The sequence below is a fragment of the Loxodonta africana genome, chromosome 2 (assembly GCF_030014295.1).
Source record: "Loxodonta africana isolate mLoxAfr1 chromosome 2, mLoxAfr1.hap2, whole genome shotgun sequence".
Taxonomy (NCBI): domain Eukaryota; kingdom Metazoa; phylum Chordata; class Mammalia; order Proboscidea; family Elephantidae; genus Loxodonta; species Loxodonta africana.
Genome location: NC_087343.1, coordinates 120,895,648 through 120,909,870, shown reverse-complemented (window position 1 = coordinate 120,909,870; position 14,223 = coordinate 120,895,648). Strand labels below are relative to the sequence as shown.

The 14,223-nt window shown below is 38.3% G+C and overlaps 1 pseudogene; it reads right to left on the bottom strand.

The window, feature by feature from the left end:
• Positions 1-13,503: 13,503 nt before the first annotated feature.
• On the bottom strand, positions 13,504-13,600 carry LOC111751878 (U6 spliceosomal RNA; annotated as a pseudogene).
• Positions 13,601-14,223: the final 623 nt, after the last annotated feature.

Sequence of the window (14,223 nt, the reverse complement as noted above, 5' to 3'; positions counted from 1 at the left end):
CTTTAATATGCAGCTGACACAACCTTGCTTGCTGAAAGCGAAGAGGACTTGAAGCACTTACTGATGAAGATCAAAGATCACAGCCTTCAGTATGGATTACACCTCAACATAAAGTAAACAAAAATCTTCACAACTGGACCAATAAGCAACATCATGATAAATAGAGAAAAGATTGAATTTGTCAAAGATTTCATTCTACTTGGATTTACAATCAACACCTATGGAAGCAGCAGTCAGAAAATCAAACAACGTATTGCATTGGGCAAATCTTCTGCAAAAGACCTCTTTAAAGTGTTGAAAAGTGAAGATGTCCCTTTGAAGAGTAAGGTGCACCTCACCCAAGCTATGATATTTTCAATCACCTCGTACAGCAAAAGCTGGACAATATAAGGAAGACCAAAGAAGAATTGATGCCTTTGAGTTATGGTATTGATGAAGAATATTGAATATACCATGGACTGCCAGAAAATGCACAATTCTGTCTTGGAAGAAGTATAGCCAGAGTGTTCCTTGGAAGTGAGAATGGCAAAACTTTGTCTCACATACTTTGGACATGTTATCAGGAGAGACCAGTCTCTGGAGAAGGACATCATGCTTGGTAAGGTAGAGTGTCAATGAAAACGAAGACCTTCAACGAGGTGGATTGACACAGTGGCTGCAAAAATGGGCTTGAACGTAACAATGATTGTGACGATTCCTGCGGGACAGGGCAGTATTTTGTTCTGTTGTACCTAGGGTCGTTATGAGTCAGAACCACCTTGATGTCACCTAACGAGAACAACAAAAGTGTAAGTCATTTTGTTTTAAGTAGGGAGACAAATTAATGCTTGGCCTCCACACAAGAAGTACAGTCCTGGGGAAGTAAATGTTGTTTATAATCATTGGGACCCCCAATTGGGACTTAGTCAGGAGCACAAGTTGACAGTGGTTCCAATGTGGCCTCCCAGTCAGCTTAGGGTTCTAAGTTTAGTCAGAATAGTTCCTGGTTTTGAGGGACTGCCTGAGGTAGCATCTGTTCACCCCATGGAATGACTGGGTATCAGCTATGAGAAAGTGACTGGTAAAGAGCATTCCCCCACTGTTTCTGAGATTTCTCAGTAAGGTTAAGGGAAATGGAAACCAAATAGAAGTTACAGCTGTCTGGTGGGCAATGGCAGACCCAACAGTTAGTTACATTTAAGGCGTTTGCAACTAGGACGTTTTCCTTTGTGAGGAAGGCTACAGGACAGTTCTAAAAGACAAAGGTAATTAATGTCCTTCCTTTACCTGTACCTCCCAGGGTCTAATGTGTTCCTTCCACAGAGACCAGGATTGTGGTTCTCTCTCCATTGCCACAAATTGGTGTGTCCCATTCTAGTAGCTGCAACTTTATCTTTATTCCAATCATCCCCTACTCACATTTAGGGCTTTCACCTAGAAGTTTCCAGTGCAAGAAAGTTAAGAAAGTCCGTATAAACCTTAAAGAGGCCCTTTATATCCCCCTTCACCTTGTGGGCCGTTGAACTGGGACTTAGCAAGCAGTATACTCAACCAAGCTATCCTTAAGCTCTAGGACCATGTCCACTCCACAAAAGAACCAGCTGGTAGCACCAGAATTAAGTTTGAATTCTCTAGGCCCCTTTTGTTCTGACCTGGAGAGTATACCAACCAGACTAGCCTGAGTTGCCATTAAGGGAAAGGAAAAAGCATCATATCCAGAAGTGGCCAGGGTAGAATCTCAAATTTTCAAAGCATGTCTACATAATTCTCTACCTATTTCTGCTAGGTTTTGCTGCATATCAGCTAATTGCATCCCAGTGTCCCTGGCCCCTTCTCTACTTCTAGGTTTGGATGAAATATCATGCCACAGAGCACAGATTCTCTCTTCAACAGTGATTGCTGAAAAGATCAAATGATGAAATTCAGAAGTGTTGTTTTCACTGTTAGCTGCCATCGAGTCGATTCTGACTCATGGAGACCCCATGTGCGCAGAGTAGAACTGCTCCATAGGGTTTTCAAGGATGTGACCTTTCAGAAGCAGATCTCCAGGCCTGTCTTCTGAGGTACTTCTGGGAGGATTTGAACTGCCAGTCTTTTGGTTAGTAGTCAAGTGCTTAACTCTTTGTGCCACCCAGGTATCCTTTTCCAGAAGTGTAGGGGAATTTATTTCCTTATGGCTTTAAAAAAATGGAAGACAGGATATAAGAGGTGTTGGTGTGTAAATTCCCATTCCATTCCATCTTCCAATGAACTGTTCCAAGGAAAGATTTTTCCACAGTGTGCCTATCTACAGACATATTGAAGGGGTGGCCAATGTGATAATGTATCACCTTGCATTATCTTCCCATCTTTTGCGGTCTCACTTCCCTTGAACTATTATTGCTACTCTGGTTTTGTACCTCTGAATAAATCATTCATCTTAAGTCTTGCCCCAGCCTCTGTTTTCTAGGGAACCAAGGCTAAGGCAGCCATTTTATTTAAGGAGTTAATCTTTTACAAAAGTGCTCAACTGAGAAAATTGGAATGATATTTCTTACTAAATGGTAAGCTTAATAAAGTCAGGAAATAAATATGTTCTATTTATGCTTGCATCATCCAGCACCTACAATAATATCTAGTGTTGTTGTTAGGTGCCTTCGAGTTGGTTCTGACTCATAGTGACTCTATGCACAATAGAACCAAACATTGCCTAGTCCTGCGCCATCCTCACAATCATTGCTATGTTTGAACCCATTGTTGCAACCACTGTGTCAATCCATCTCATTGAGGGTCTTCCTATTTTTCACTGACCCTCTGCTTTACCAAACAGGATGTCCTTCTCTAGGGACTGACCCATCCTGATAACACGTCCAAAGTATGTGAGGTGAAGTCTCACCATCCTTGTTTCTAAAGAACATTCTGGCTGTACTTTTTGTGTATACTATCTAATAGCTCATGGTAAATGACCATTAAATATTTATTGATTGAATTAATTAATCATTAAAAAAACAGTTGCCATTGAGTTGACTCTGACTCATGGCACCCCACGTGTGTCAGAGTAGAACTGTGTTCCGTAGGATTTTCAATGGCTCATTTTTCAGAAGTAGATCATCAAGCCTTTCTTCTAAGATGCCTCTGAGTGAACTCAAACCTCCAAGATTTTGATTAACCACCAAGAGTGTGAACTGTTTGCACCACTCAGGGACTGCCATTTACTTCTCTGTTTCACATTCAATTGGCTAGTAATTATTGTTCTATCATCTAAATATCTTCTCGTTATGTTTCTTCCTTTCTACCTCAATTTTCGTGTCTTTAGTTCTACCCACATTGTGCTTCCCCAGTGTCATCGGAAGTCAGTCTGACTTGTGGGACTCTGTGAGGCCAGAACTATAGCATGATGTTTTTCTTATGACGCCATGGACATGTCAAAACTAGTCATCCAAGGGATAGAAATAGCTAGCCCCAAGAGCCAGATGAAAGATAAGCCAGAATGGGTCTTAAATGAGCTACTTAAACAAAGAGATTACGAGCAGATATGAGATTTGGGTCTATATCAAAGATTCTGGGAATCTGGATACTAGCTACAAGAAAAAATGGTAGTGTAGATATGTACAGCTACATGTAACAGGCTAAAATAAGCACTGTTTAACAGTTTGCTTCTGCATACCCACGATACTCTGCTACATGGGTTAGGTAGCTGAGTTTAAAGGGCCAGGAATGAGATATACAAACTCAATAGCTAATCAATGCCCAAGTCCCCTGTACTCTAGCACAGAGGGATAGCAAGATGAATGGAATGTTAACCCTCAGTCCAGAAGCCTGAATTAAAGTAAGGCCTGAACCCACAGATTAAGATGCTAAGTATTTACTAGGTGTTTGCTCTCTGAGTTCATCCATGGTGAGGAGAGATAGAAGCAGGGATTTGACGGAGAACTGCGCTTAAAAGCCTGAGAGATCAGGTGTAAAGGGACATAACCTGGAATCAAATGTCAAAAAGCCAAAGAGAGTTAGATATATGTGGGTATAGATTGGGACTAAGCCATAAGTGTCAAGGAAATTGTCTTTGTGGGCCAGTAGGGGTTAAATTATTTTGGAGGAATAGGTTCAAGATAATCACCTCTCACTTGGTCTTTTGAAATAGCCTTATAGCTGGTTTCCCTTACTCTAGAGTCTTCCTCTGCCAATTCCTCTTCCATGTGGCTGCCAGAGTGCCATTTATGAAATACAAATATGATTATGTCAGTATAGTGCTTGAAAACCCTTCTTTGGCCTCCAGCTGCAAAAGGATAAAGTCTAAACTCCTTAATATGACAGTTAATGTTCTTCACAAGCCGGACACAGTCTGCTTTGCAACTTCATCTTCTGTGGCTCCCCAACATGTACTCAATGTTCTAGCCACACAGAATTATATGCTTTTCCCCAAGTACACCATGCTCTTTCGTGCCACTTTGTCATTCTTTATTTCCTTGCCTGGAATGACCTTGTCTTTCTCTGCCTGGAAAACTACTAGCTCAGCTGTCTCCCCCTCTAAACACCTTTCCAACCCAAAGGCTGTGCTCCCGTAATATCATATACACGTTGATTATGATGTGTATTAGTGCAATGTCATTATGTCTGTTTTGTCCATCAGACTATGACCTTCTAGGGGAACTTGTCTTTTTCATTATAGTGGCCCCTCCACCTACTACAGTCCTTGGCATTTAGTAGGCACTTATTCAATATTTGTTGAATGTATTAATATCATTGTGATGCACCAAATTGTTTCCTTGAAGCAATAAATATTTCATTTTCTCATGTCAAGAAATCAGATGAGGGCCCAAGAGTCTGGATTATTATGAATAATAATACCAATCCATCAAGAATAATATTAATGACTTTATATTAAATATCCATTTTTCATTTCCAAAGCAATCAGCAGTAACTGCTTTAATTAAACACACTAATCTTTAAGGTTATTAAGTGTGAAATTAAGCTGAAGTCATCCAAGGGAGAGCAGGTGAACATTGTCTTAGGGAATGTGTGTGTGCATGTTTTTTTAAAAGAGACATATAGATCATACATATACTAACTACGTTTTTCTATAATCCTCTTATTTAGCTCCAAATGTAGCACACACACACATACACCATACACACGCATAAACACACACACTCCAATCTTTCTCTTTACCTATTACCTTCTAAACAAATAAAAAGAAATGGACTTTTGTGACAAATTACCTAAAAATGCTTATAGAAGCACTATTTAAAATGTTTTCTGAAGGAACCTTTGAAAACTATACTTCTTGTGGCCTTGGGAGTATATTGAGTCTCCCAAAGGTAAAAAAAATATTTATTTACCCTGAAGAACAACTGACATGGCCATTTTCTGGAAAGCACAATAAATGGAAGACCTTGAAGGGAAGCCTGGTTTTTCAGTTTCTTGAGCACTGTGTGACCATTTTATTAAAGTCTTTCACTCTGCCAGTGACATTTGTGTTTATACTAAGGATTATTGGAATGGAATTAAGAAAAAATTTGACATCCTAAGACGACAGTGGTGAACACTTTGAACTTCAAGGTTCCCTGACACTAAACCACAAATGTATATAGAAAGCAAACCAAGAATGTACATCACTTACACTGATAAAGATTGTGCAGTAGTGCCCATTCTTCTAGTAGTGAAGTTTTAGTAAGCTTAAATATTCAGAGTAGCAAGGATCATTGGTATGAATGGAAGATATCACCAATCAATTATGACATTTTTTCCCATTGAGCTACTAACTAGCAATCAGAACTGACATTCAAGAAAGCATCTTTTTTCCAACTTTAATGCAAATAGGAATATATCTTCAAGTTAGAAAATAAAGCCTAGTTACAGTGAGTAAAATCTAATAAATAATAATTGGGTACTATATTTTTTATAATATGTATTGTACATGGATTCATTCAATACCCATTCCAGCCCTCTTCTACTATAGAAGCTGGAAAGCTAAATATTATATTCCATACTCTCCTGCAGTTAGAAAGCATTCATGTGACCTAGGTGCCACCATCGGATATCTCTGAAGCAGACTTGAATACTAAGATGAGAAACTTGAGGCTGAGAGACAATGGAACTTCTTACAAGCACAGCGGAGTTGTGGAGTTGGAGACTGGTTCTTCTGGTATCACTGTGTTGAAAGTTGTGGTACTCACATCTAAGCATGTTCAGGGCTAAGTTTCAGCTGCAGTGGTTTTATTAGAACAGTCTATGGTGTGGATTGGGCATTTTTTTCTACCTTTATTCTTCCTGGGAAGGAAGTATCCAAGCCTGATTCTCCAGCCATCCTGAAGATTTGTGAAGTACCAAATATTCCTTCTGTTTAAGGAAACTAGAGTGCCCTCTGTCGTTTGCAACCAAGAAATAATTCTGCATGGATCTTTTGTACCAAACACATATTCTGCTCTTTGGTATATTCTAGAAAGGAAGACAGACATTAAACACAAATAGAATAAAAAAATATGTCACTGCAATTGTGGAACTAAGATGGAAAAATCAAAGAGAGCTATAATGTAGGTTTCGCTTTGCAGCTGCGGCCCTGCCGTAATCTTTGACTGCAATACCCATCAATCCCTTTGCAACTGAGGCCTAGAGGAAGAACCAAATAAACACCTTAGGTAAGAGCTTGGCTGGCTAGGTCTCCTCTGAAAATATAGAGAAGCTCTGGGATTTATTTTTTATTCATTAAGTGTCAGAGTAGCTAACATTGCTATTCATCAGCATGCATAATAATGAGCTGTATTGTAACAGTATTAAAGCACTTTAATGCAAAGGGAAATTAGTCTTTGCCTGATAACTATGTAATATACACACTCCTTAGCTCTAATACAGTGTTATTGTCCTCAACTCTTACTAAAATAAGTACCACTTTAGATAATGTTGAGTCTTATGTCTATTCTCTGGTTATGAATTAGCTCAAGCACAACAGGTGTAAAAATAAATGATGTATGTACACATTTACTGAACTGTTCATAACACTTTGCACAAGAACCTACATCTTCTTTCTGCTATGCTTCACTGAATTAATTTATTTTTACTAATGTATGCCCTATACACCTATATCAGGAACATTGTGTGCTAATCCTGGAGAAAACTGTAAAGAGGTAGATGCAAAAATTATGAACAGATTTTATATACCTGTGAAACATAAAATCTAGTTTTGATGAAATTTCTGTCTATACTTATACTTGAAATATAATAGATTCTTCATAGTACTCCTATTAAACCCATAACAGAATTATCTCCTCACCAATTTCAACATAAAGCTGCCCATCAGTTTATTCATATAGATAGGATGCATGGTACACTTGAAGGAACTCAGGCTTTGGAATCACACAGAACTGTGTTTGCATTCCAGCGCTTCCATTTACTAGCTCTGTGGCCATGATCATGCAGCTCAATTTCTTTAAACCTGCTTTGCAAGGTTTGTTGTTTTTGTTGTTGTCAGTTGCTGTAGAGTCGATTCCGACTCATGGTGACCCATGGTGCCGAGTAGAATCGCTCTATAGGGTTTTCAAAGCTGTGACCTTTTGGAAGCAGATCACCCGGCTTGTCTTCTGAGGAGCCTCTGGATGGGTTTCAACCGCCAGCCTTTCAGCTAGTAGCCTAGTTCCTTAACTGTTTGTGCTACTCAGGGGCTTCTTTACAAGGCTCAGACCTTAATAAATATTATTTATTTTCCCTTTTTTCTTCATTGCTGCTCCCATTCTCTGGCCCCTCAGAACTTTGGGAATAGAAGTCTTCATTTGATTAGTCTGTTTCGCATTTAAAAAAGTAAATACTTACCTATATGCTTATATTTATATATGTTTATAGAAGTATGCCATTCTAAAAATTTGAACGTGGGTTTATATCTATAACTAGGAAACACCGATTAAGAAACTTATTGACTAGGCTCTTGTTTGTCAATTGGCTTTGGAGAATAATGATTTTATTAGGTTAAGTAAGATTCTCAGATTTTTCACTCAGAAAATATTGAACTACTCTGGGTTCCTACTAGGAAATGTGAAGCAATAAGAATTAAGTCATGTTTTTGAAACCCAAACACTTTATCTATGACTGATAGACAGATAAGACTATATAATTTTGTAGGAAGAGCTCAACTCAAACAAATAAACATTATTAATTGATACTGGAATATAAGTAATCCAGGATAACCCTAGAATGGTGATACTTCGTCTCACATATATTGGACATATTATCTACTTGGTGAAGTAGAGGGTCAGTGAAAAAGAGGAAGACCCTCGATGAGATGAATCGACACAATGGCTGCAATAAAGGGCTTGAACGTAGCAACAATTGTGAGGATGGTGTAGGACTGGGCAGTGTTTTGTTCTGTTGTACACAGGGTCGCTATGAGTCAGAACCAACTCAACGGCACCTAACAACAACAACAGATAATAAATAATTTTATACGGTAAAGCTGAAACCAGTGTAAAAAGGAAACCTGTTAGGGAAGAAAAACTCAAATATTTTCCACTAATAGAGAGCAATAGAAAAATGGTAAGACTGCACCCTGTCAAAGGCAGAAAACTTGTGAGACCAGGAAAAACAAGGCAGTCTTGTTGAATTCTGGCTCTCACTGTATGTGGTTATTAATCAAATAACATAATACATAAATGCCATTTATGGTGCTTTTATTGAACTCTTCATAAAATGCTATTTTAAGCATTCGGTATTCTTTTTTGGGAAAGAAGTATATTAAAGTACGAGATAAATATATGCAAGTGTATTAATTAAAGTCATGACTTAGGTCAGTGCCAATTATCAGGGAACATAGAGTGGGTAGTAAATAGGAAGATGGACATATATATTTTCCAGTTTTTGAATTTTTATATGATTCTTTGGTAGATTCTAATTCTCTATTGATATTTTATATCTTGACATCTATTTTTATGTATATACTAATGAGATATTTTAAAGTCTATGTCTCATACCTACATTATCTGGATGTCCTGTGGATTTGTTTCTGTCATCTCTCTTTTCTATTGATTTTTGACTATTTGCTATTTTTTTCCTAGTCTGCCTGGCAATTTTAAAAATTACATGGTGGAGATGGTATATAAAAATTGCAGAGAAAATGTGGGACTCTGAATGATATTATCTTCCCCCAGAGAGTATTTACTGGCAGGCAGTTAGAATAAGGGCAGATTATCTTAATCCAGTCTGATATGAAGACACTATAAAGCTGTATTTCAGTCTTTGTAAGGACTGGTCTATTTCCATTCAGTCCTGCTTCCAGCATGAAGCCTTTAAGAGGTCCCAACTAGTCAACTAGATGTTTTCCAGTGCCTCTCATTATTGGAGCCCTGGTGGCACAGTGCTTAAGAGCTTGGCTGCTAACCAAAAGGTTGGCAGTTTGAATCCACCAGCTACTCCTTGGAAACCCTATGGGGCAATTCTAATCTGTAATCGACTCGACAGCAATGTTTTTATTTTTTTTCTCCTCGTTATCAGGCCCTGAGCTTTAATTTTTGTCTCTTCAATTCTACTAAACTGTCTAAAGTTCTACTAAGCTTCTCAATCTTTTCCCTACTCATCTCTCAGTCTCTGCCACCTTCTTCTAGGCTTTCCAGCCTCTCAGCTGCCTGTTGCAAATTCACAAATATGCTTTTGGGGGAAAATGATACCAAATATTGGGTTCATTACTCTATACTCTAGGATGTTGGACCCTCAACTCCTCACTCCCTGGTACCTTCTGATGCCTTCAAAGAGTTAATTTTCATTTTATCCAGGTTTTCTAGTTGTTCTCATTGGGCAGGTTGGTCTAAAACAAGCTAGTCTACCTAACTGCAATTTGCCTGTGCTTCTGTGTGTGTATACGGAGATACAGGCAACTCTTCATAATATAGAATTGGGTTAACCACTTTGCAAATTAACTATGGTTAAAAAAATAATACAGAGTATATTTGAATAGATATAATTTCAAGCATCTTCATATTAGAGGAGGTTTATTGTTGGTGCCACTAAGAAAGCAAAATACCCTACATAATATTACTGCCACATGGGATTGTTTCTTCCCCTCAACAAAACAATGTAAACATTCTTTCTCCTATAAATAGCCCCTTGAGTCTTAAGCCACTGGCAAGGCAAAAGGTGAAGGCAAGAAGAAACTAAAATAGGAACTTCCAGTACCAAGGTAAGGCTGTGATGATGAATGAATGAGATGAGGAGAAAAAGAGGCAACATGCAACTAATGTTCCACCTCTGCTCCACTTGTTTCCTTTAATGTGTTTTGAAGGAGCTCAGCTAAGAAATAAAAATAGCAGGCATTTCAGTACCATAACTGGCAGCATTTATTTTGTCAACAAATTCTTTAATGATTACTATTCCTAAACACTTATACTTTGATTTGTTTCACATCCTTGAACTTAGGTTTGTTGTTGCTGTTGTTAGGTGGCCTTGAGTTGCTTCTGACTCATAATGACCCTATATGAAAAAATATGCAACAGAACAAAACACTGCCCCGTCCTGCACCATCCTCACAATCCTTGCTATGTTTGAGCCACTGTGTCAATCCATTTAGTTGAGGGTCTTCCTCTTTTTCACTGACACCGTACCTTACCAGGCATGATTTCATTCTCCAGGGACTGGTCCCTCCTGATTACATGTCCAAAGTACATGAGATGAAGTCTTGCCATCCTCACTTCAAGGAGCACTCTGGCTGTACTTCTTCCAAGATAGATTTGTTTGTTCTTCTGGCAATACATGATATAGTCAATATTTTTTGCCAAAACCATAGTTTAAAGGCATCAATTATTCTTCAGTCTTCCTGATTCATTGTCCAGCTTTCACATGCATACGAAGCGATTGAAAATATCATGGCTTGGATCAGGTGCACTTTAGTTCTCAAAGTGACAACTTTGCTTTTCAACACTTTAAAAAGGTCTTTTGCAGCAGATTTACCCAGTGCCATACAGTGTTTGATTTCTTGACTGCTGCTTCTATGATCCTTCATTGTGGATCCAAGTAAAATGAAATCCTTGACAACTTCAATCTTTTCTCCATTTATCGAAATGTTGCTTATTGGTCCAGGTGTGAAGATGTTTCTTTTCTTTATGTTGAGGTGTAATCCATACTAAAGGCTGTGGTCTTTGATCTTCATCAGTAAATGCTTCACGTCCTCTTCATTTTCAGGAAGCAAAGTTGTATCATCTGCATATCACAGTGTGTTAACGAGTCTTCCTCTAAACCTTGTGCCGCGTTTTTCTTCATGTAGTCTAGCTTCTCAGATTATTTGCTCAGCATACACATTGAACAAGTATAGTGGAAGAATATAACCCTGACGCATACCTTTCCTGATTTTTAACGATGCACTATCCCCTTGTTCTGTTCGAACAACTGCCTCTTGGTCTGTGTACAGGTTCCTCGTGAGCACAATTAAGTAATCTGGAATTCCCATTCTTCCCAATGTTATCCATAATTTGTTATGATCCACATAGTTGAATGCCTTTGCATAGTCAATAAAACACAGGAAAACATCTTTCTGGTTTTCCCTGCTTTCAGCTGAGATCCATCTGACATCAGCAGTGATATCCCTGGTTCCACGTCCTCTTCTGAATCCAACTTGAATTCCTGGCAGTTCCCTGTCGAGGTACTGCTGCAACTGCTTTTGAATGATCTTCAGCAGAACTTTACTTTTGTGTGATATTAATGATATTGTTCAATAATTTCTGCATTCTTTTGGGCCACCTTTCTTTGGAATGGACACTAATATTGCTCTCTTCTAGTCAGTTGGCCAGATAGCTGTCTTCCAAATTTCTTGGCATAGATGAGTGAGCATCTCTAGTGCTGCATCCATTTGTTGAAACATCTCAGTTGGTATACCATCAATTCCTGGAGCCTTGTTTTTCACCAATGCCTTTAGTGCATCTTGGACTTCTTCCTTCAATACCATCGGTTCTTGATCATATGTTACCTCTTGAAATAGTTAAATGTTGACCAATTCTTTTTGATACAGTGACTTTGTGTATTTCTTCCATCTTCTTTTAATGGTTCCTGAGTCATTCAATATTTTCTCCATAGAATCCTTCAAAATTGCAAATGGATGCTTGAATTTTTTCTTCAGTTCTTTCAGCCTGAGAAATTCCAAGCAAGTTCTTTCTTCCCTTTTGGTTTTTCTAACTCCAGGTCTTTGCACATGTTATTATAACATTTATTTATTTACTCATTTTGTCTTCTTGAACCACCCTTTGAAATCTTCTGTTCGGGTCTTTTACTTTATCATTTCCTCTGTTTTCTTTAGCTACTCTATGTTCAAGAGCAAGTTTCAGAGTCTGTTCTGACATCCATTTTGGTCATTTCTTTCTTTCCTGTCTTTTTAATGACCTTCACTTTCTTCATGTATGATGTCCTTGATATCATCCCACAACTCATTTGGTCTTCAGTCATTAGTTTTCAGTGCATCAAATCTATTCTTGAGATGGTCTCTAAATTCAAGTGGGACATACTCAAGGTCCGATTTTCATTCTCATAAACTCCTTTTAATTTTATTCAGGTTCAACTTAAACTTCTTGTTGTTAGGTGCCATTGAGTTGGTTCCAATTCATAGCAACCTGATATACCACAGAACGAATCACTGCCCAGTCCTGTGTCATGCTTACAGTTGTTGTTATGTATGAGCCCATTGTTGCAGCCACCGTGTCAGTCCCTCTCATTGAGGGTCTCCCTCTTTTCCACTGACCCCGTACAACTGAAACATAAACTTGCATATGAGCAATTGATGGTCTGTTACAGTTGGTCCCTCGACTTGTTCTGACTGATGATTGAGCTCCTCCTCCATCGTCCCTTTCCAGAGGTGCAGTCGATTTGATTCCTGTGTTTTCCATCCATTGAGGTCCACATCATAGTCACTATTTATGTTGTTTAAAAAAGATGTTTTCAATGAATAAGTCATTGGTCTTGCAAAATTCTATCACATGCTGTCTGGCATTGTTTCTATCATCCAAGCCATTTTTTCCAAACACAGATCCTTTTTTGTTTCCAACTTTAGCATTCCAATCACCAGTAGTATCAATGCATTTGATTGCATGTTTGGTCTGTTTCAGGCTGCAGAAGTTGGTAAAAAATCTTCAGTTTCTTTATTTTTGGCATTAGTGGTTGGTGTGTAAATTTGAGTAATAGTCATATTAAGTGGTCTTACTTGTAGGCATATGGATATTATCCTATCACTGACAGTGTTGTACTTCAGGAGAGACCTTGAAATGTTCTTTTTAGCTATGAATGTGGCACCATTTCTCTTCAATTTGTCATTCCCAACATAGTAAACCATATGATTGATTGATTCAAAATGGCCAGTACTAGTCCATTTCAGCTCACTCAGCTCACTAATACTTAAGATATATGTCTTTATGCCTTTCATTTCCTTAAAAAATTTACTGTGCTTTAGGTGAAAGTTTACAAATAAAGTTAATTTCTTGTCCAAAATTTTTTACACATATTGTTTTGTGACATTGGTTGCAATTCTCACAATGTGACAGCACACTTCTCCTTTCCACCTCAGGTTCCCTGTGTCCATTTGTCCAGAAAAATACATAATGCTTCACGAATTTATGTCTTATGCAGGGGCCACACTAGTCTTCTCTGTATCATTCTAATTTTACTGTATGTTGAAGGGAGCACCCATTTCATTTTTGATGACTTTTAATTTTCCTTCAATTCTTACTTTTTAATTCATACTTCATACTTCCCATATTCCAATTATTAATGGATGTTTGCAGCTGTTTCTTCTCATTTTGAGTCATGCCACATCAGCAAATGAAGGTCCCAAAAGCTTGACTGTACCCCTATCATTAAGGTTGACTCTATTTTGAGAAGGGAGCTCTTCCTCAGTCGTATTTTGCATGCCTTCGAACCTGAGGGCACTGTATCAGATAGTGTTCTGCTGCTGTTCATAATGTTTTCACTGGCCAATATTTTCAGAAGTAGACTGCCAGGCCCTTTTTCCTAGTCTGTCTTAGTCTGGAAGCTCTACTAAATCCTGTCCACCATGGGTGACCCTGCTGGCATTTGAAATACTGGTGCCATAGCTTCCAGAATCACAGCAACATGCAAGCCTCCACAGTATGACAAACTGTCAGACACATGGTAAGAACTCATAGAAGCATAAATGTGCCCTTAAATATTAGATGTGATTTTAACAAGGATTACATTAAATCCTTTTTATAACACATTTGAAAAGGTTTTTTTGTTGTTGTTGTTGTTCCCCACATGCACACATGCATGACTTGAGCAACTAATTTAAAC